The following is a 22,253-nucleotide window of genomic DNA, read 5'->3' as shown; positions in this document are numbered from 1 at the left end:
GTGTGGAGGCAGAGTGCATATAATTCAACTGCAATTCAAATCACGGCCAAAAATCCATTGAGTGAAGTTCCCTGGAAGTTTAGCTCTCCATAGAAGGTTTGTGTATACAAACAGCTTCCCAGGAACATCACCGAGTTCTCTACATGACAAAAAAGACTGAGCACGATGCAGTACTGGGCAGGTTCGTGAGAGTGAGCTGTATACCAACACAATATTCACGACTAGCCAAGAGGCTGAAACACACAATGTATTGCTAAAGAATAACATACTTTTTTTTGTATCCCATAAAAGGGGATCTGAAACAGGGGATCTCAATCAGCTCCTTTGAAATTTCATATATTCACAGTACAGTGTTTGCAAATAGGACCCCACAAGCACATCACTTCTCCAATATGCACCCAGTTTAGTTTCACCTGTTTCCATGTGCTACCTTCCCAATTCCTACAATTTGCTTGCACATCCTGTTTCACTATGAGCACGAGCTTCTGTCCCAGGGCAAGATCACCTTCACTTCTCCCTCATGGGCAGGAGTTTAAAGAACAGTCAGATTGGGAGCAAAGACTCAACAGACAAGTTTACTTGTACAGACTGCGAGCCTGAATCAAGGCACCGCGTGTTGCCAGAGCCTGCCTTTCCCTCATGTTTGTGCCTACTTTTGCCCACATGCTTTGGGCAACACTGACATGGTCAGCAGTGCCAGGTCCATGTCTTCCATCAAGCATCTGCAACAGGAACCTCTGAAAGAGAAGCACAAGGTAGAGGAGCTCTATCCAAAGAAGGGAAGAGGTAAAGGACAAAGGACAGTCAAAAGACAGAACCTAATTTTCAGTGAGATATGGGGATCTGGGGGTGCTGGAGGATGGACAAGGACGCAGATCCAAGGATGGACAAGGACAATAATTCAGAGGAGTCGCGTAGAAACAGAAAGGTGTGGAGAAGGCCCAACAGCAAGGAAGAGACTGAAAATACCCTACACGAGTTTAAGACATCTGAGACAGAAAGTGGTGACATGTTTCACTCAAAGGAAATATCGGCCTCACTTTTGTTCTGTTTTTTTTTTTTTATCAGCTCTCATGTCAGAGGACTGCAAGAGACTTAGGCCTGCATTTACTTTACCTAGCCTACAGCATCTAGTTGAAGCACTACGGAACTGATTTACTCTCCGGAGGCGGCTCTCTTTCTCCGTTGACTCTCCCACCGAAGGACCAGGCCTCTGACCTAGGCCTGTTCATCAACACAAAACATGACATGTTCATCAGCACACGTGAATGCAACACTTCAAAGATCGTGCCTTCCCTCCCCTAGCAGCTCTGTTGTGTGCTTTTAAGACTGTGATCAGTTTTTCAGGCCATCTGAGTCAGCCATAAAAAAGAAAAGAATATCCTACAACATTTCTCTTTTGTTTTTCTAAATAAAAATAATGTATAGCCCTAACTTGATAATAAATATGCTCAGAAGCTGTCCTTAAGTAAAAGCTTTTGATAACAAATTGCCTGTGCTAACTGCTATTTTACTGTTGAATTTTTTATTGTTGCTTAAGCACTGCAATTATGCTAATAAGCCTGAGAGGATAGTACACTAAAGCATTGAATGTGACAGATATAATACTCAATAAAATGTTAATCTTACCTGAAAATTGGAATCAAACAGCCTTATTAGTATTTATGGATATGGCATCTTCAACATGTTTCTTAAGAGAAATATATATACCCAATAGATAGGTTTGAATATACCCTGCTATTTCTTGTGTTTCCACATGGCTTAATTCAAGGTGACTATTACACCCCACTGCTAATTTACAGTTCCTTTTGGAATAAAGAGAAAGTGTGCTGCTTCAGGAGCCACACGAAATCCCCGCAGCCCAGGAAGTCTTTTCCCCTTGGCACCTCTCAATTAATAGCATTCATTTTTCAGGGCACAATCAGTCTTTCACAACATGCACCTCTTCCACCTAACATAAGGGCTCAGTGGTCTTGGATCCACTCGACATCTGAGCTCTGCTGTTGTGCAAACACATTGCAAGCTTTGCCCCACCTTTCCAACGGGTAAAAGCAAGCAGTCTTCAACACCTTCATTTTGTCATCTTTGAGATCAGGAAAGAATAACCTTGTAATATCCACATCCTTGTAGGGTAACTGTATTCATGCCCGTGACTAAGCGCTATAAAACAGACCATTTTTACACAGCACACTGGTGGGGTTTTCAGAAACTGCAAGTGAATGCTTAAATACTGGCTTAAAACTTCAATACTTGCAGCGCTTTCACTCACAGAAGTTAACTCTACTGACGGAACCACAGAAACATTGACAGTAAAACATTACATTTTCTGATAGACAAACCGATTTTTGTTGCTGAACTCCGTAAACCTCCTCTCTGAAAAACATTAGGTTGAAGCCATCTAGGAAATGTTTCAATGAACACTCACGATGGGGAAAACCCAACTGACTGCCCACCAGAATCTGGGATTCCCAGATTGCTCAAAGACTCATGATGCCACCCACACAGCACTGCTCACAACACACCACCATGTCCTGGGACTTTCTTAAGCAATGCTTATAATGCATGTTCGCTTGCACTCAGAGCAAGACTTCTGTTCTTAAGCTCATGGAAGGAAACAGGACTGTTTCACAGCACGCAGATCTTAGACCCACTCCATGATATCTCCTCTGTGGGTGGAAGCAAGAAGCACAGAATTAGAAAACAGAATTTTCACTTGCAAAATTATTCAGACAAAACTACAGGATTGACCTGCGCTAGCAAGCATCTCTGATGCGAGTCAGACCTCAGGGCTCATCTGTCCCAAGCTGCCCCAGGAGCAGATTCCACATCTGTGGAGCCAGGCAGTAAGTTCAGCAGCCACCGTCCCGGGAGGGCCCGCAGGGCAGGCTTTCCCACAGAGGTGGCAGAACTCATCCCTGCCATGTTGAGTGAGGCCTGTCATTATTTTCAACCCTGTAGTGAAAGCCTAAATTGAAGTTTGGCATATTGCTTTCTTTTACTAAACAGCAATGTTTGAATGTTAACTCCAGTCCTGACAGGCATATTTATGGAGTATTCTTTGCAAATAATCTTACCCTGACCAGTCCAAAAGGTCAGAATCATAAAAAATAATAAAACCAACAATAAAAAAGAACAAGGCTGTAAAACCATCAGTGCCACTGGTACAACCCCTCAACTTATTAACCGTCCTTGCATCAAGGTGAACTACAAGGTCTTATATTTATTTGATTGATTGAGATCAAAAGATCAGGGGGCACACAGTAAATTGTATCCTGCCATGAGTGTATTTTGCTTTCAAGATTTGAACAGACAGTTGAAGGAATTTTAAAGCTCAAGACAAAAAAAAAAGTGCAAGGGTGACTTCAGAAAGGCATCCCCTTATTTCTCTCTTGAAACCATCTGCATTTCTCAGAGTTATTTGAGAGATTTTTCCACGTTCCTGTACCCCTGGGACACAACAGCTTATCTCTGCTAAACAGAAGATGATACTAAACCAGCATAACTCTAGGGGAGATACCAGTTTAAAGATGAAAGACAAATATTACAGAAGCTAAACACTTTCCAACAAAGTCCAGCAGGTGTTAAAGTATTTCCCGTTGACTTGATTTTAATTTTAGATGTCCTAAAATACTGCACCTTCATTTCACTTTCCTCCTTAGCTACACGAGGAGGATGAAATAGTACCTAGACTTGGCTCCTCCCGTGATAGTTGCTCAGAGATACTGGGGCCGTCTGAGACCTGCTCGTGCTTGCCTGGGTAGAAGGTTTGCAGTCCCTAATTCCTGAGGAAGCAAGGGAGAAACAAGAGTACTAAAAGAGCAATCATCTTTAGGATACAATTTCAACACCCAACTGGTGAGCTAGGATTCCTACATATAGAAAAAGTCTACTGGGTTTGCTGTCATGATGGCACAAAGAAACACAATAGAGAACAGGAACAGAAGAACAAGAAAAGAAAAATGGAATTCGCTGCTATCCCAGCAGACCTTGGAACCAAAGAGAAAAAGTAATCATTTGGTTCCTGTGTACTGCAATCACATACCCTGCTTATGTATTATATACACTCAGGTGCTCTGATAACCCTGAATTTCAGTACACCTGAATCTGCAGCATTGTCCTCTCACATCACAAAACAGAAAAGATTATCCAAGGGAGAATGAGAGACTAAAACTATTCTGTGGATCTCAGAAGAAATACAGACTCCCAGGAAACTGCTACAAAGAACCAGAAATGAGGCAGTCACCTATTTTTATCACGAGTTTAGATTACATGCCAGTGACCAAGGATTCCTTTTCCATGAGCTTGCACTTCATTCGCAAAGGGCCTCACCACCCAGGTAAAAAAAGGACACACGGCACCAGAACAGCTGTTACATCAAAACTAGTCATCAGCCAGACAGTTGCTTCCTCAGAGAAGCACTGAGCTTTGTTTTTTACTGTTAGCCTTGAGTAATGTTGCTCAGATATGAGTATCACAGTCTCCAATTTCTATCAATTGACAGGTTAGAACTCTCCAGAAATCATCCTGTCCATTTCCCTGCCGCGAGGAAGGATCAGTTCTCCTAAACCATGTTTGATGGAGCTTTTCAAACTGGCTCTTAAAGCTTTCCAATGACTGAAAATTCATAACCTCCTCGGGCAATACATTCCAGCTTAGTTATTCTTAATGTTAGAGATCATTAGCTAATGTCTCATCTAAACTTCTCATGCTGCAATTTAAGCCTATGACTTCCTGTCTTAATGACAGCGTGCGGATTTACAGTTTGCTCCCTCTCTCCAGGACAAGCTCGCTATTGCCAAAATTTACAAGCTCAGGCACCAGTGCGACTTGCCCGCTCTTTGCCATTGTGCTTCTGCTCCGAGTTCTTAGCTTTGTGTGTCTGTGTGTGCATTTCTTTTCTTACCCCAAGAGAACAGGCAGCTAAGATATCACAAGGCTGTTTCAAGAGAAGAAGCTCACATCCAAAGGCTGATGCATTCAGGCACACCCAATTATAAAATACTCTGAAACGAGAAAAAGAAAACATTATCTTTAGAATGGTAGGCATAAGGTCCACTAGGAAGGAAAAACAGAAACCCTGAACTGCAATTTTTCCACCTCATTATTTAACATCCAAATTAATTTTCAAAAGCCACTCCGATGACTGCAGACACATATTTCTCCACCACTCAAATGTAACCATGTATTTTCTGACAACGACCATACAGATTTGATTAATCACTCTCCTAGGAACCAAAGCGCACCCTTGAACTGGCAAAAAGTTCTGCCAAACCATAAGCAATACCCAGTACGCATCAAAATCAGAGCGCTCCACCTTCAAAGCTTTATTCACAGTGACAGAGGATAAATCTCAATGTTGCCACTGATGATTATTTTCAGGATCACTGAAACGAAGAAAGGCAAGACTTTTAGTTTACCCTAAGATTTGAGTGTGCATAATTATGGACAGATACATAAGAGAAAAGCTGCATTTGATGAACAATTGAGTAACTTTAATGTTTACAGCACAGTCCCTACCTACATCTTCAGGGTGATCTATCTAGTGGGGCAAAACAAGAAAGAAATTTTTTCCTGAATTTAAGTGCTTAGTGAGAGACAGGAGAGAGTAAAAACAGGATATACAAGAGCAGCACTGGAAAAGGCAAGGGTGGAGCTCCGAATGGCACAAACATCCCATATTTCATCAGCATACAAGCAACAAGGGAGAGGGGTGATAATACATTTGCCTTCATACTTCTGGAGGCAGTCGGGAAAACAGAGCCAGATAGAAGCAGCCTGTTTGCCACTATATTCCCTTTTGCCAATGGATCAGCTTTCACACCCCACCTAGTGTAAAATCCTGGCTTCCACTAAACAGGGACTGCTGTTCGGCCCAGAGCGGCCGCGCAACAAACCGGGCATTTTCTAAGGGCTGAAACCCACAGCCACTGAATTCATGATCTGCTCTGAAAACAAGATGCCAGCCACACATCTAAGGGCTGAAAAAGCCAATGCAACGACTCAGTGTCTTCTCTGTTGTCCAGCTCTGCCCACCTGACCATCCCTTTCACTACTGCATTTTGTCCATTTCCAAGTTTCCACTTGAGATGTTTGTTCTTTTTCAATCCCTCTCTATTCCTCTGAACTTTTCGTTTCCTTCAATATTTCACTCCTACCAATGCCAGCACTTGTAGCCAGCCCAACTGCTGTCAGCACAGGGAGGTGACACACTCCTATTTAGCACAAATTTGGTAAAGGAAGTGTTGTTTCCAAGGCTAAAGGTTAGAAGCAAATACTTGCACTACCAATATGTCTACAGCACACAGTAGCTGAGGAGACTGAGCAACAAATTCCTTTACTGAAGATACAGAATCCAAAATAATCCAAAACGTATAATGGCCAACTCAGCAAAGACCTTAAACGCTTGTACATCTTCAAGGACATAAGTATCTCCAATGACTTCCACAGACCACCTGCAGTCTCAGACAAATTATATACCTAAATACTAGCAAGAGATAAGGATGTTCAGTAGGGGATATACATGCAAGAAGTGCTTGAACCATGAAAATATATCCATTTCTACGGCAGAATTATGACAGCTGTTGAAAACCATGAAGCAGTATTGAATGGCAGCCCATGACAGGCAGCCAAGGAGACTACCACATGCAACTGAATCTGCCAAGGGATTAAGTTGGGTCGAATGTAATTACGCAAACAGGAACCTAGCCAAGACACTAGCTGGTTTAAGAAAATTATGAGAGGTGATCAAAAGTTTCAAAGATAGAGTCCTCCTTCTGTTAATTGTTTGGTGAGTCAGTCACTGAAGTCTCAGAACTCCAAGAGACTATCTGAAAAGGGGAAAATATGAGGCACAAACTTAAAAGGCATTAGAAGTGATCAGCAAATGGCTCTGTTCTCCATGGCAATGCTCACTGCACATGTGCACGGAAGTCTGCCATGTTCATGCTGATATTTCTGGTAGGAGGCATTTAGGTTTACAAATATCCCATTGTGAGAAGTTACAGACAACAGTTGAGGAACTTTTGCATGTCCCGGCCAGGTCACATCTAGCTCCAAATCCAATGCTCAGACAGGCAGCATCCTGCTGAAGGGAGGAATGCAAACAATGACACACGGAAGCACACTTAGCTCCAGAGTAAGGTTAATCCTACTTGCTAGTGCTGTATAAAGCCCAGGTCAGGTGGAAAAGGAGGTTTCAAACATTTGGAATCACGGCCTAGTTCTAGCCTTCTTCCAAGCGCTGGAAGATTGGGAGCACACAAGGCACACAGTGGCAAGAACAGAAAGGATGGCTCCACAGCCAGGCAGCTGAACGTCACTGAAAAATTAGATCCTGTTTAGCCTCTGCCACAAATCTCCTGATTGATGGTAGCCAAGCCAATCAAAACTTTATTATTGTGCCTTTTCTCCCTAAACACACACACAGGCCTTCTCCAGAAGATCCAAACATTAACAATATCATCTGACTGAGACTAGAATTTCTACTATGACCCTATAGAGTGCTGAAAAAAAATCCTGAAGTTTTCTGAAAAAAAGTAATAACAATAATAATAATCAGGCCTTGTAAGTCTCAGTTTGGGCACCTGAAATTAGTAGATGCCTCTGCTTCTTATCTACCTGAAAAACATTATTTGAGATGTAGTCATTACTATCTAGGAGGTAGTTGGATGTGACAATGTGGAAATGGAAATGAACATTTTGGCTATTTAATTTGGCGAACTATCCAGAGGATGTGCATTAAATAAATCAATTCTTTCAATGGTGAAGAAAATGAGAAAGATTAAATAACTACCTCTTCAATAAGTGCTGTACACCTTGAGTTTCAAGTGCCATGATTTGCTCTGGACGCGACAGCAGATGAACACACCACAAAGAAGTGCCATATTGATTCTGTGCACCTTTTTTTTTTCTTTAAGAAAACAAGCCAAGAAAAGGCAGTCATTTCACAGCACAGATTGATGCAATTTGTGCTAATGCTCTAAGTGTAGATAGATATAAGTAGCAGTTTGATTCTGTTTATGGAGAAGAGTCAATGGAGCCTGAATGGCAGCAAGGCACAGCTCACCTCCCTTGTGCTGCTTCATGGCTAGCGGGACAAGAGCTGAGGGCACAGGAGAAACAGTTTCCCAGCCACCCGCGGTCTTCCAGCAGCACACAGAAGTTGGGGACAAGCAACTGTGGAGAAAGCTCATCAAAGCCGCAAGCTAGAAGACAATCAGTGCCCTTGGATTTTCCAAAAATACAGTTGCTGAAATCTAGGAAGTCTCTGATGAACATGTGGAAAACTGCTACTTTTTTGTCAAAATGTAAAAACTTGGCCAAGCCTTCAAGAAAGCAAAGAAATAAACACCCCAAATTCCTTATCCCCGTTGCTTCTCTGACTTAGCAAATCACCTCCTTGGAGTCCTCAGGCACCGTGTACATGGCAAGGACATAGCTTTATTTTTTTCTAAAGAGGAACAAAACAGCTCTGTGATTCTTGACATTCTTCCCAATGTCTCCCCAACCAGTCATCTCCAAAACAGCTCAACTGCTTTAGCTGGAGTCGTCAGCAAAAGGAGGCTTTGACAGATGGAGAGAGCTGGGAGAGCGCGTCCCAGAGCTCACCCTTCTTCCCGCTGTGCACGAGCCAGGGCCACATGCCCATCTGCATGGAAAGGGGAAGGCCAAGAACCTAAAGATGGCAAAGAACGCTTTTTTTCTAGCGCATCCGTGATGACCAGGGCTCTGCAACACAGTACCCTGATGGGGCAGGGTTTTGTACTGGACTGGGACCTAACTAACGAGACGATGGTACAGAGGCCTCCAGGACGCACAGAGAGAGGCCTCCCTAGAGCCAAAGTGGTAATTAACTGATATTGATAATGGCCTCTAATGCCTGAAATGAAGTGCAAGGAAACGGCATGAGGAAGATTAATGCCAAGCAGTAATAAAGATGGAGGCCAGGCTGCTCCTGAAATAAGAAAATTTTACTTAGGTTACTCATTATTAAAAAAAAAAAAAAAAAAAAAAAGAAAGAAAGAAAGTTTCAGCACGCGGGGACATCCTGTTCACGGTATTAAATTAAAGGGATGATTCAAAAGGGAACAGCTTTCAGTAGGCAGGGGAGAAGGGAATCGATTTCAGGTTGCTACGGACAACTGGGCTGTTTCCTGTAAGACTAAATCTGATTCAGATCCACGAACCCGACAACTAAACATGCCCTGAAATGCACCACACACTCTCTCTCTAAATAAATAAATACAATAAAATACAGACTCTGGTCATCTCCCTGCTTTTTGCTGAACTAAGGACATGCTCAAACCTGCTAATTACTGCAAAATGCAGGATTGAGAGTTGGCTCAGCAATGGCTTTCGAACTACAAGTTCAAAACCTTCTGCTGACTTATAGAGAAAAAAATATTTAACGACAGCGTGGCATTTGGCAAAATGAACCAGAATAGAGCACAGATTGATCTCCCTCTGAGCCCTTTTATATGTTCTGGGTTTACAGCTATGTTTAAAACAACGTTTGCTAACCCAGCCTACTGCAGCGCTTAACTAGCAAGGCCAAAGGCAGCTCAGCTTGGCCAATTCCTTCTGGAGGGCAATTTAACCTGCCATGGGCTTTGAAGAGGGACAATATTGGGAACAATACCCCAAAACCAGCCAGGTAGCCACTTCAGATGAAGGAATCATGAGGGACACAACATGGTTGCCATTTTCTAGGCCTTGGTCTGACAGCTCTCCTCTTTCCATACCTATCACCAGAGTTGTTTCAAACAGGTTGTTTCCTTCTTCCTGCAGTAAATAAAGCTGTGCAGGCAAAGGATTTCACTGCCTCTGTGCCTGTGGAGACAACATGGCCTTGCCTTCTCCTACATGTTCCTGTCAACTGAAGGTTAGAAGAATGCGTTAGGGCCTGCTCCTTGCACCACAGATCCCCTAGGCCTCGTGTTAACCTGAATATAAACAGCACTCGAGCAGGCTTAAAGGAAGACAATGACATCAAGTGTGTTACACCCCATGAAAACATGGAATTGAGAAAGGATCAACTACTCCAACAATGCAAGCACTGCTAGTGAGTGGTTTAAAGACACGATGCTGGGCTGGCTACAGTGACACGCAACCAGGAGGATAATTCTGTTCCTACAGGCTCACTCAGCACAGCCAGCAGCCCTACAGCATCCACCCGCATCACCTCCCACGCGACGAGCACCGGGGCATCTCAACTGCCCACAGATAAAAACAAAGGGTAAGAGCTGGACACTAAATCCCAGGCTACCGCTTGGAAAGTTTGAAGGAGAGGAGTTACAGCATCGGATTTTATACCTTTCCACAATAGCTGTTAAGTGACCACGTAAATCCATCTAGATCAATCTCTCCATCAAGACAGCAGGAAACATTGCCATCCTACAGTACTACAAGTCTTAATTTTTATTATTGAGCGGTTGATGTTTTTCCAATGAAATGTATCATTAAAATATAAGATTTTATTAGCAAAATCAATGATGTGTGCAGAGACAATCCCCTGTGGCTTTAAAAAAGAAAAAAAAACAACTATGAATACTTATAAATTTGATAGCAATACAGAACACTGTACAATTATTACAGCTGTTTTACAAGATTCTCTAATAATGATGGCCCCTATTTCTGGTAAGATACCTTACGGCACTCCACACACACACACACACACACAAAATCAAATAAAAAAAAATAAAATAAAATAAAGGCAACAGTGCCCCAGCATTTGCAAGACTACAGTCCTGACATCCATTTCCCCCACTATGCTTGCTGACTTTTCAGCCCCAATGTCGCCCTGCAGCTGGGGCTTTGCAGCAGGTCGAGTTGGGGAGCCTGTTGGTTCTACCCAAAATGTTCTGCTTTGTACCTGTATCTACACATTCACAAAGGTCTAAGGTATATTCAGAGAAAAAAAAATGAAGTCTCTTTACTCCAGTTGACTTCAAACAGCCTCTGGATGTGTGTGGGGATAGATGAGGGAAGAATGGCAAGAACACTCAATAGATGCATAAATTTGCCATTCCTTCCTCTTTCTTTTACCATCTCAAACTGTTCTATTATCCTCTCTGGATAATTTACAGTGCTTGTTGCAAAGTACAGTCTCTGAGAACAGAGGCAGCATCCACTTGGCTATGTAGAAGTTCCAAGTGCTGGGCCATGCATGACCTGCAAGTAGAATGCTGCTATTTTCCTGCATATATGAAAGGGCTTTGCCCTCATACAGTGCTGGAACCTGTCATCATGAAACACCCTCCTATTATAACACAGCCCAGAAGAGCTACTATTTTAGGCCCTACTAAAGTGCTTGCTTTTACAGACAAGCAAGAAGGCAAGTAACGTGGAACAACACACACGTCAAGTACAGAAACAGATGGGATCTTCACAAAACTATACATATTGTGTTAGTCAAGTACTAGCATAACCCATCCTCTAGATGGGAAGGGATGGTAGTGCGGAAGATGCATGAAAGGAGCATGTGGAATTAAGTAGCATCATCATCTTCACAAGATCAGTAAAGAAACAACAGAAAATTGTTTGCAGAGTGTTCCAATCCCAAGGCAACAATGATGATTCGAAGTTGTCAAGTTGTTTTTTCCCCCCTACTAAGAAATGGTCTTTTTTGTGTAAAAGACAATTGCCCAGTTCTCCCACCTGTTTAGTCCCAATGAAACACAGATTTCATCCAGGGAAGATGCACCAGAAAGCACAGTTCACACCTAAACATGGTCTTGGAAAAGTTTTCTCTTCGGAAATGAGTGGAAACAAAGCTGATTGGGGTGTTTCTGTTGCAGTGTCCCCAGGTGCTGGTGGACAGGCTGGCTGTATGCAGACAGCAATCGATTCACTCATTTGGGGCTTCCAGTCCACAATTTGGCTTCCAAGTACTCTAGGAAGCCACATCATCTACACTGATGGTTTGGTTCCTGTGTTGTTGGAGGAGACATCTTTGCACAGGATGAGTCAATGGCAAACCTTAGAGGTGATGGATTGACTTGACCTTTCTTATCCATAATCATGAGAGGATCCTAAAACCAGGGCTTCAGAACTTTGGGTAGCTTAGAGAGATTAGGACCCTTACCTAGTAACTACAGGGCTCACATTTCTTCCATAAGGCCCTAACTTGCTGAAGAACATCACCTGAGCTGCACCTTCTGCTGAACTCAGCCAGCCATTCATGTGCAGTTATTCAAGTATTGAAGGCTGCACGCAGAAGGAAAACTGCGGCCAGATTATGAATGAAGTAAGCTCCAGGATCGATTCCCTCATCTCCTCTCTGCCTACCACTAACTGGAAGATGCTATTCAGGGAAAATATAATTTAAAGGCAGAGGCTAATGATGAATCAGATTGATTTTTCAGGCAAGCAGGACAAGAAAATAAATGCAATTGCAGTTACCTGCTTGTAGCTTGCCAAGAGTCATACCAAGTTTCAGGACAATCTGGTCTCCTCTCCCCTTCATCATCTCAGTCCTTTTCCTTTCTCTGTCCCCCACCAAAGAGAGAAAAACCCTTACAAAAAAGAAATTCACTTACACGAGACAGTAAATGCTGTTCGGAGCCAGCTCAATACTGGCTTCCCTCTCCCTGCTAAACAGTACAGAGTCTGAATTAATGGATGTGCAGAGGGTCCACTTTCTGGGTAAAAGCAAATTCCAAGTGTGCAGTTCTGAGGAATGCATTGTATGTCTGGTATTCAAGCTGTGCTCTCTTTTCCTGTTCGCTCTTTTTGCCGTATATGGAGCTGAGCACAGCAGGCTGGGTCGTGGAGTGCAGCGCTGCGTGCTGAACATCTTTAGATTTCTGACTCTGTTTGTCTTTACTGGAAACCCAATCAATCCATCTAGGAAAAAGGCTGGTAAATATACTGCAGAGTGCATTGAGCTCCTGACGTAGAAGGTAAAAGAAGAGTAAGCTGCACCAGACCAGCCTAACAAGGGTTTATGTAGCGGGATGCATGCACACATACACAGGCAGTCATTTTCTGGTAAATTATTGCAATGAGGGGTGGGTAGTTATGCTAACTTAAAAGCAAAGCTCAAATCACATGTGCACAGGAAAAAGAAGGTAACCTGGCCTTTGGGGTATGCGCCTGGCTCTGGAAGGACTCGATCACCTCACTCACAGAGACGTACATCCTCTCTATGCCCGCAGATCTATAACAAGATTAAAACAGGAGTGTGGGACTGTGCATTAGAGATCCAAGTCACTGGGAATTCTTCCTAGAGTCCTGACAGTCTCTAATTTCAAATCAATTGCAGCAATTTCAGAAAAGACTGAGATCTCCATACCCAGGATGCAATTACAACATTACATTCTGAAAAATAAACTCTCTTTGGCCATTGCTGTTTCTACTGATTGTATCTCATGGGCACCCAGGATTTCATAGGAACAGAAAGGGACAACAGCAATACTCCAAAAACAGGAACCCCTGGATCACAAATAGCAAGAACTGCCAGCTGCATCAAGTCCAGTTCATTACAAGTTTCTCAGTCCATTACTGTATCAGATGATCAGCTCTCATTCCACTCTGCAGAGGAAGGTAGTGACAAAAGCCAGAGAGATGGGACTAACAATCAACCAACCACTTCTGGGATGCTGCAAACACCCCTAGAAGACGTCTGGGCTGGAGCAGGAAGGAATCTCACAGATGTGCTGCCAGTTCAGTCCTGGCTCTTTCTCCCAGACAAAAGGCCTCACCTTCAGCTGTGCTGTTCCCTACTCCCTGGCTATTTCACAGCTCCTTGCTGTTGTGTGCTTTCCTCAGCCAGGCATCAAGATCCCAAATTAGGCCCCAAATGGGGAACCTTAAAGAAATCAGTAAGCTGGCCCACTCTCTGCATTATGTTCTCATTGACCTGGACAGTGGTAGATACTTTAAAGGCTGACATAAAACCTCCATAACAGGCAGACACGCACCGTTCTGTCCCCAGACACAATCTCATTCCAGTGTCTAAAAAATAAAGATTGACATAATCCTGAAGCATGAAGTCCAATATTGCTTCCAAGTATGTGTTTTTTGTTTAGTTTTGGTTTTGCTTTGCCAAAAGTTATTAGTACCGAAGTAATTCTTGATACTGGACACATAAGCATCCAGGCTCCCTTTGCATCCCAAGACACTGGCTTCAAGAACTTCCTCTAGCAACAAGCCTCCTCTATCAGCTTTAAATAATCGGTTATGGGACAGAGTTGTTTCTCTTTTACAAGCTTCAAAATTTTCATCCTCCAAACGGACATTTAGAGGACAGATGCTCCCTGGGCTAAAATGGGGTGTTTCCAGTCAACACAGCACTAACAGCTTTCCTCCACAGAAATTAAAGGGTGCTACCTTGCTGGTTGACAATAACCAGGTACCTCACACTTGGCACCAGGACTATGGTAGAAGGCTCGAGAACAACCGAGACCCTCCCAAGTGCCCTGCCCTGTCCTCCTGCTGCTGCCAAACTCCCATCCCCTGCGCTGGCACCCGCACAGAGCCATGTCCGCTCACAAGAACAGCATAAGGGGCAGAGGAGGCTGGTATGTGGCCACCAGCTCGGTGAGCTGAAGGAGGTCCCAGAGCAGGGCAGGGACAAGGAAGGCCGCAGGGCCACACAGCTAGCGCACGAGGGAGGACTGCAAGGTGAGCAGAGCTGTGTCCAGCACGGGCAGTCATCCGAACCATCCTGCGGAGCCTAGCCTGAAGCTTAAATGGATATTTTTCCTCCACCGTAAACCTTCTCACAACATTGCTGTAGCTTGCTAAGCTGCTCCCAAGTTTTATCACAAAGATCAACGCCTTTCCCTGGTGAACCAAGACTGCTGCTGTATCGGCAGGTGACTGGGAGTCTTGGGCTGTGATTCCACACTGCAACCTTCTCCCTGGGGGTCCATTCCCACCTTCTCCAGCTGCATGTTCCCAGCTGGCTTACATGGGCATGAACACACCTGCACTGGGAGAATGGGAAGCGCAGTGGCCAGAAACCTCTTCAACCAGTTCTACCACTACCACATTCATTATGTGGAAACACAGTCTCAAACCTTCAACCTCATGTGTTCAAATGGAGAGACAGAGACGCTCTGAAGCACCCAGTGAAGTTACTTGAATAGACACAAACTATTCAAACTTGTGTGGAGGAGGGGAAGATTTCTAGCCTCGTTAATAAGAGCCTCAAATTAAAAGCAGAGCTTGTAGCACAGTTGTGATTCCAGCTACCCTGCTGCTGGTGTTAACAGTGTGGCTTTATTATGGTCAGGGATTAAAAACAGCTCTGACAATTAAAAAAAAATAAAATAAAGGAAAGGAAAGAGAGAAAAGAAGAAGAGCCACCACGAACAACAAAAATCGGTAAAATAAAGAATTCCTGTGGGCTGGAATTATTAACAAAAAATAGTTGTGTGCCATGAAGAACATGAGTGAATGCTTCCTTCTCTGCTGCCAGCCAGCCTCCTTTCCACACAGGCTTCCCAAGTATGTTGTCCTTTACCCACGGGAAGTCGTCCTGCCGGGCAAGGTTCGGCACGAGCCGCGCTCAGCCCTGCTGCAGGATCCCACCTCGCCTGCCCCAAACAGGGGCTCTGCTACGACTGTCCTCTGAGCAGGTAACTTGGAACAGCTCTTACTCCCACTGCCTAAATATTAACTCATAAAAAATAAAAAGAAATTAAAAAGAAGAAGAAGAAAGAAACAAAAAGTTTCAATAAATGGCTAATATGGCCCAGGAGCCACGGGTCTTCTCCAGGCAGGAAGAGGAGGTGGAGAGTTAAACAGCGGGTAGGATTAGCTGGGCCGCACGGGCTACTCGCCATCCTCGAAGCTCACAAAAGCCTCTCGTGAAGCAGGAGAGCTTGCTGGGGCACGGAAGAGAGAGGTGAGCACAAGGAACACACATTTCTTCAAGGGGAGCTGGTTGCCCAACCATTCTGCAAAACACCGTGACCCTACGCGCCAAGACAGCAGCCGCCACAGCCCTTCCCGGCGCACGCGGTGCTTGGCTGGCAACCAAAACGTCTCGCTGGGCATCTGCGACCACCGGCCTCTTACCTGCGCGCCTAGGGCAGGGCGGCAGTAAAAATAGATGAAGCAGCAGCAGGGGGTTAAGCGTTATTTAAGGCGGTTTTTACAACCCTGAGCCAGCTCAGCAGTGTGGATTAATCCTGTGCGAGGTCACTGGAAATTACTGATACTACCCTCATCTCCATCGGCCGAGGACTTGGCCCATTTTCCATTGAAAGTAATAACCATATGTTAGAGGGGAATAAGCGGTAAAATAGGTAAGTCCTGGGTCCCCCCTGTCCCGTAGCCACATAAGAGCTCAGCACAAGAAGGTCTTGACACAGTGTCCCAAGGCAAGTAAATATATATATACACACACACACACACATATATATATATATATAAAGTCCAGACAAGTGAAGCAGAGAGCAGTCAAGCAGCTTACTGCAAACCTCACTGTAAGTCAAGGTCAGAGCCAAGAATAGAGCTAGGTGATCACACACTATCCCAGGAACACAAGGGGCATCAAGTCAAGGGGTATAATGCTACTGCTGTTGGGGCCAGGTCCAGGTAAAGCTATAACAAGGCAGATTTGGTTTTGGTTGGTTAGTTTTTAAACAACTGCAATATTAGAGTGGAAAAAAAAAAGTATTTAAATGTCCTGAAGCTAACAGAATAAGAAGCCAGTGGGAAGTTAGGTCAGGCAAAGAATGAATTAACCTTTCCTCAGTTTGTCACTATTTTCACCTACTGCTATTGAACAACAGCCTCTCCCCCAGCCATCACCCAGAGCTGATGGGAAATTCTGGCAAACACCAGCAGGGTAAATCTACTCCTATGAAGCCAGTCTGGAGCTTGTTGGGTCCCTATCTACTAGTCAGCATTTTCAAGAGCTTTGCCAGTGCAAGAGCTCTGCAGGTAACAGCTCCCTGTGGATCCATACTGCCACAGTCGGTCAGACCTACAGCTCTCCCAGCTCTTCCATTATCTGACTATAAACCCAAGGTCAAAGACCATCCTTAAGGGTTTGCTCTGTGCAACAAATTCCTGCAGCCAAAGCAGAGCAGCGATACTCTGAAGCCAACTTCCCAACACAACAGCAGTGATCCGCACCTGAAACAACAGACTCAAATTCCTCCAGTGGTTTCCTGTGGAGTCACCCAGGGCGAATCCAGCTCGCGCCACTGCTAAACCCTATCAGTGAAGGTGACAGCGAGGGCAGGCAGCAGATCCTCAGCCCCTTCCTTGCCCTGGGGCAAATGCAAAATTTCTTCCAGGGATTAAAGCTCCCTTACCAGTGACTATAAGATGAGACAAAGTCGTTGCTATTTTTGAAGACAAAATGGTGGATTCAGGTGAGTTTTTGCTGCTTTAATGAAGGATGAGGAAGACTGAACCAAATGAAGAGGAACACTTATATGACAACCCATGTGCCTAGACAGCTGTTTGCAAAAGCATGCCAAGAACATTTTACACTATTCATTTTCGTAAGCTCAGAATCTCCAAGCCAGGCTGTGCAAACCCATTACAGTTCCCTTCACTGTACGGCCACAAACTGCTTCGACATAATTATACTTGAAGCCGTGTCCACAGAAATATCACAGCTAAGGTGGCAAGTCCCCAGCAAGCATGCAGCTGTCTGCACTATGTCCAGGGGTGGTTTGATAGCGTAAGAAAAAAAAAAATCCTTTTTTTTTTCCCCCTCACGGCAGAAGTTTCTAGTACTTTGAACGTATTTAAACTAAAACTAATAAACTCCGTAATATACTTTCCATCTTAAACTCCAAAGCACTTTCTAAATACCAAAGTGACTGCAACCAAGAGTCACTGTGGCTTAACAAATTAGGGTTATGTGACTTCGCAGTGGTTTCACTTAAAGCATTTTATTTAACATTTGCACCAGGCTAGGAGCACACACATTTGCCACAACTCAGCACCATTCTGCTGTGATACTGCATCACCTTCCTCTAGCCTTGCAGCCCCTGGAAGAAAAAGCATTATCCTCATCTTACCAACGTGGAAACGAAGATTCAAGAATAGCAAACCATGAGAAAAGAGGGAAAGCAAGCAAACAAAAAAATAAAGATGTAAGGCTGCATATATACACTCCTGGCTTTCCCCAAAGAACTTGTTCAGTTCAGAGCCATTCCTCCCTGCACTCATCTTCTCGTGCCCATGCTCGCAGAGCTCTGTACTTCTGCTGCACCAATTGAGGTGTCACTGACACAAGGCTCGGAGAGGAGCAAGTCTCTTTCAAAGTTTCAGTGACAAAGCAACCAGCTGCTGCCCAGAAAACCATCAGCATCGGAGCCAATGGTCCTTGTGATCTGAAGCAGCTTTAGAATTAACTTTCGAGAGTTTCAATGGAATTTAGCAGGTTAAACAAGTTAATATATCAATCCTGCCAGGGACTTTGTACCTACACAACAGAAGACGACATTCATTGCAAGTGTCACAACACACCTACAATATACTATTACCTCATTCCAGACAAGAAATCCTGGGCACGTGTAGCAGTGGCGGGTTGTCAAAGTGCCACAGTCAAGGAAACAACTCAGGCTTGCTCTATTTCCTAGCCTAGCACACGAATACATGTCCCCCAAAACCCAGGTCTTTTCAAACATTTTGGGCTGACACCTCAACAACTTTTCTTCCTTTTTTTAAAGCATGCAAGCCATGAGGAGCTATGGAGACCTGTGAGTTGCTGCTTCTCAGAGGGACAAGACATGACTGAACTCTCTGCATTACAAACTGGGGGCTTAACAGTTTTTGCCAGTCTCCTCATTCTCCAAAAGAGACTTCATGGTTTGTCTTTCTAGACTGAGAAATCTACTTTTCCACCAGTCTTCCCATAGAAACAGACAGACATCTTAACCAAAGGCACACGGACTGGCAGAGATGGGAGGAGGAGGAGGCCCTGTGATACTGCTCTCATCTTGCTAAACTGTTAGTGGGACTTAAAATGGCCTTGAAACACGAGCCTACGGGTTCCCTTGGCTAAGGGAATGGGGCATTCAGGCACCCTAACACGAGCAAACATCCTCCCTGGAGTGACCTGAAGTTGGAAGGGTTTGTCTGGGGTAAAATTAGAGAGAGGACTTGATTGCAAAAGCACCCAGCATCACCACTGCTCTTAGCAAAGCAGGATTTACTAGCAAGGACTAGAAAGAGCATCTGTCCAGCCTAGAGGCCAGAGGTCCAAAAGGCAAGCCAAGAAGTAACTCGCTCCCTTTCCCAACAAACTGTGTTTTCAGCTGCAAGTCTCCTGGCAGCTTTCCTACGAGAGGATGCGGCAGGTCAAGACAAGGGGTCACTCCCGGCCAGGGACACAGAACAAGGACAGGGCTCCGCAAACAGGGCCTGAAGCACCACGAGGAGCGTCCGTGGGGCCTGCGGGCAGCGGGGGACACAGCCCACCAGCTCCGTGGGGCACCCGGAGGCAACGGCTTGAGGGGACACGCGCTCAGGAAAGCGACCGCGTTACGTCTTGGGGCACCCAGCTGCACTCCGCCTGCCTTACTAACACCTTCCGTTTCTCTTCTCTGGGAAGATTAAATGCAGCAGCATTCTATACAAAAAATGTCATTTAAACTCCTTATTAAATGTAATTTGCTCTCCCACCCATTTTCATTAGCAACATGCAAGCATTCTTCAAATGATCCTGTTATTCACAGGCAAAATGTTAGACTTATTACAAAGAATATACATATTAGCACTGTCTATTGTTATAAATGTGAGAAGTTCTACTGAAAATCAATTTAGAAGCAAAGCATGCCATACACCTCAGTAGGAATTTACTTAAATAAACCTCATATACAGGGAAACCCATAAGTGCTCAGGGAACAATGTTCGTATGGGGAAAGATGCAGCAGTAACCACATTACTTTCTCCTTCTAGGTGGTAGCTTTCAACTTAAATATTATACAATGCACCTACTTATTATTCTTATTATACCATATTGCATTCAAATACATGCTGCAAGCAACTCATTCATTGCAAAAAGACTGCAGGAAGGAAAAAATGGCATTAAAGGAAAGTAATCTATAGCAGCACATTACACTACACCCATTTCAAACAGCCTGTCATTCTGATCACACCAGATACATTTAACTCCAACAGGATCCTTCAGTGAAATAGCCTCCTTACTGCATTGTTCTTGCTATGCTGGGCCCTTTTGAAATGAATGATACAAATTCCCTTAGTCATTTCAAAAGGACTGGGTTGCTCAGAGCACTTCAACTTTTCACATCATCTTTTCCAATAACTTGCAAAGTGTTAAGGCCGAAACAGGTCATCTTTAGAAAATAAATAAATAAATAAATAAACCATGACCTGTTCTGGGTAGGAGCTTCAGACCAGTGCTGTGAATCCCAACACAAGGTAATATAAAGTATATTCTCAGACCCATAAAAAACTGAGTATATCACTTAAGTACATGATTAATATGTGCTTAAGTTGCTTTGACTTCTGTGGAACTTAAGCACATACTTAGGCACTTTCCTGATCACTCTTAGATCTCTTAAATACTCTCTTAAGTCCAATCCTGTTGTGCAGGCACGCTGCAGGAGCCTTCTCCTTCCCAGTTCATGCCCTCAGAAAAAGCTCTGGCTCCTTGGCTTCACTGGAAATCAGTCTGCCTTAAATCTGTGCCTAGGTAGGGACCAAAATCTTCGCCCTGATCTCCAATAACCACCCTCAGATTTGGAAACACCTTGTTTGGGACAGTGACTTTATGAAGGAAAAACTCTAGGTTTTAGACTCAGGAAGGGATGCAAAGGCCAATATGGGAAGCTAAAAGGCCTCTTCACCAAGATAATAACTGCCCACAAGGAGAAGCGGATTCCCTCCGAGTTCCCAGAGGGTGTTCCTCCTCCACTGCACGTCTGGGACTGCTAAATTCCCACATGTTTTCAGGTCCCTCAGACGTCCAGAATCTTCTGCAGCCCAAGAGAACAACATTGAACGGCCACCACAAAAACAGGCTCGTTAAGACCCCAGCAGCTCTTGCTCCTGGCCATTTGCACATGCAGCAGCTGCATCCTGAGATGCTCCCCACCAATCCTAAAGCATCCGGGATTCCCTAAGTTGCAGCACCACAGAGGAAAGAGGTCCCAGCTCAGCGCTGTATGAAGGCCCTTGCAGAGGGCTGTATTTAGCTGGCCTGTTCCACACACACAGCCACCCAAGCCACACGTTCCCGTCACAGGAGCCAGCGCACGCCAGGCTCAAGCAGGTAACAAAGCAGAGCTGCAGCCACAAGTAAGGAAAGATGTAAAACCTGGCAGAAAGTATACGTTAGCCTGGGCTGCTGCTGCCCAGGAACGTGTGCTGAAAACCTACAGCAACAACCAGAAACACCTGAACCAGCCCCCTTGTCAGGGAGCTCTGATGTTTTAAAGAGCTTGAGCCAAAAAAGCCCCTTTGCCCAAGCGCTTCCCTCAACAGCAACTTTCTTGCTATTAAAGTTAATTGCAAGCACGTTGTTCCTACAGTTTGCCTGATAGAAAAGAACTCCTACTACGTGGGGGCTTGGTTTTCCCATTTTGCCCATTCTCAGTGCAACACAATAAATTATTATTATATATGTCAGCTTTGCAAACAACTAGAGCATCCACGCTGAGTGCCTGTGCAGGGCATGCTGTTTCTCAGTGTGATCTGAAATAGCCAAGATAATAAAACCCTGCAAAGAGCTGAATTTCTAATGGAAAAAAATGATAGGCCAGATGTTGACACTGATGATTATTTTGCTAGCCCAGAGTCGAGTCCAAACCCCTCTGGGTTAGAGGGCTCCAGCGTCCCCAGGTCCTGCACGACCCCCACTAGTCTGTCTGGTGCCACATCCATCCATCCCTCCTCTCCGCTCCCTTTGCCTATTTTGCTTGCCCAAAGAGGCACACTATCCCTTCCAAGCACTGGCCCTTCTCCGTGCTAAACCATCTCCCGCAAAGCACCCGCATAAGGAACCAACAAGCTCTTCAAAGCTGAAACGAGTGTGGAAGAATAAACTTTTCAGAGCAAGATTTAAAGTGCTGTCTTTACGCTTTGCATTCTACCAGCTCGAAGGCTGCATGTGAGCCTGAGCAGGGGTTTCCCCAAATAGAACAAAACCCAATTCTGCCTCAAGTGCTGTTTAGCAGTGCTGGATGACTTGGTGTTTACTTGCTCAACCTCTTGGCATCCCTCTCTCTTGGATGCTGCCCAGTGAAAATATTATGATGAGAAATCTCTGCAGATACCCACCTAAACTTTGCTGCCAGCGTACAGAGAGGAATTTGGAG

General features: G+C 44.5%; 1 protein-coding gene across 1 annotated transcript in view; it reads right to left on the bottom strand.

The window, feature by feature from the left end:
- LPP (LIM domain containing preferred translocation partner in lipoma) overlaps positions 1-22,253 on the bottom strand; it is a 295,572-nt gene that overhangs the window by 248,363 nt on the left and 24,956 nt on the right. The window contains exon 2 of the mRNA XM_088525533.1: positions 4,904-5,003. The gene's annotated coding sequence lies outside the window, so the exon portion shown is untranslated. The remainder of the gene's footprint in view (positions 1-4,903; positions 5,004-22,253) is intronic.

This window comes from Tinamus guttatus, unplaced genomic scaffold (assembly GCF_059628265.1).
Source record: "Tinamus guttatus ecotype Peru unplaced genomic scaffold, ASM5962826v1 Tinamus_guttatus_pri_ptg000227l, whole genome shotgun sequence".
Taxonomy (NCBI): Eukaryota; Metazoa; Chordata; class Aves; order Tinamiformes; family Tinamidae; genus Tinamus; species Tinamus guttatus.
Note: the sequence above shows the minus strand (reverse complement) of the source record. Positions and strands in the feature narration are given on the sequence as shown.